Below are 1,885 nucleotides of genomic sequence, written 5' to 3'. Positions count from 1 at the left end.
CATAATGGAGCAAGAATTAGAAAAGGACACAAAAATTGAAAATGTGAAGTAAAACTCGAAAACGCGTTTCTCTAGTCTAATCTGATAAATAAAATGATTAAATAAAAAGTGCTGTTTGGTAGTGGGATTTTAGTGTTACAGCTAAGATTTTAAAATCCTAATTCCGGCTGTCCACAGCTATTCCGTCTCACCGCAGCTTCCCGTGCTTTTTCTTCATCTCCCCTTTTCCACTGTATAAATAATACCATCCATTCCATACTTCTCTATCTATTCCTAATTTCAATTTCTTATTTGGGGGTTCTTCTCTATTTATCTCCAATGGCTGCTTCTTCTTCTTCTTCTAAATTGCTGCTCTATCTGCTTCTGGTTTCCACTTTGTACATGGCTGCCTCTGCTGGTAACTTCTACCAGGATTTTGACATTACTTGGGGAGATGGCCGTGCTAAAATGCTCAACAATGGTGATCTTCTTACTCTCAACCTCGACCAAGCTTCTGGCTCTGGATTTCAGTCCAAGAATGAGTACTTATTTGGCAAGATTGATATGCAACTCAAGCTTGTTCCTGGCAACTCTGCTGGCACTGTCACTGCTTACTATGTATGCTTTATGGATCATTCTTTGATTGAATATGTTCCAATTATCATATATTTTGCGGATTACTAACTAATAAATTGTTTGGATTTGCAGTTATCGTCAAATGGGTCTAATTGGGATGAGATAGACTTTGAATTTTTGGGGAATTTGAGTGGAGATCCATACATTCTTCACACTAATGTTTTTAGCCAAGGTAAAGGCAACAGAGAGCAGCAGTTCTATTTATGGTTTGATCCAACTGCTGATTTCCACACCTACTCCATCCTCTGGAATTCTCAGCGCATCATGTAAGCATATTCCCCAATTATGTCATTCCAAAATCTAAATCGATCACATTGAAATTAATTGAATTGTTCCTTTTTGGTATGGTATCAGATTCTCAGTAGATGGGACTCCTATAAGAGAATTCAAGAACATGGAGTTCCTTTTCCAAAGAATCAGCCTATGAGAATATTCTCAAGCCTTTGGAACGCAGATGATTGGGCAACAAGAGGAGGATTGGTTAAGACTGACTAGACACAAGCTCCATTCACAGCTTCTTACAGGAACTTCAATGCTGAAAATGCTTGTGTTATCTCAAAGGGAGCATCTTCTTCTTCTTGCGGAACGAATTCAAACACAAATTCATGGCTAACAGAGGAGCTAGATTCAACAAATCAAGAAAGACTTGAATGGGTTCAGAAGAATTACATGATTTATAATTATTGCTCTGATCTTAAGAGGTTTCCATAAGGACTCCCTCCAGAATGCAAAACATCATAGTCATAGTCCTTGATCCACTCACAAACACTTGTTGCGCCATTTACTAGAACCCATTCTTTCATTCATGTGTAACGTTATTCTTTATTATTCTTTGTGTCATAATTTTCATGTAATTTCTTAAAGAATTTTAATATAGTAATGTACACATTCCATCTTAACCTTTTATCAATATATAGAAATTTGTCTGTTACATGTATTTTTCTGCATAAATCAGTTCACTTTTCAAGTTGAATTGGCCATATCTAACTCATAACCTTTATCTGTTACCAAGGAGTTAAGATATATGGTTTTTTTTAACTCAATTTACAAAATAATTTAGTTTGATTTCTAACCACTGAGTGGATTTCAAACATGGAACTTTCCTATTTAAGACATAATAAGGACTTCAGATATGGAACTTTGTTATTTAAGACATAATAAGGACATTTTCCTTTGAAGTACCTTAGTTGGATGATAACGAAGATCCATAACTTGCTTCACAGATATCCACTCGTCTACCACATCACTCTCTCAGAGGAATCTCACCCAC

General features: G+C 36.1%; 1 pseudogene; it reads left to right on the top strand.

The window, feature by feature from the left end:
* Nucleotides 1–202: 202 nt before the first annotated feature.
* On the top strand, nt 203–1,546 carry LOC136202970 (probable xyloglucan endotransglucosylase/hydrolase protein 23; annotated as a pseudogene).
* Nucleotides 1,547–1,885: the final 339 nt, after the last annotated feature.

This window comes from Euphorbia lathyris, chromosome 8 (assembly GCF_963576675.1).
Source record: "Euphorbia lathyris chromosome 8, ddEupLath1.1, whole genome shotgun sequence".
Taxonomy (NCBI): Eukaryota; Viridiplantae; Streptophyta; class Magnoliopsida; order Malpighiales; family Euphorbiaceae; genus Euphorbia; species Euphorbia lathyris.
Note: the sequence above shows the minus strand (reverse complement) of the source record. Positions and strands in the feature narration are given on the sequence as shown.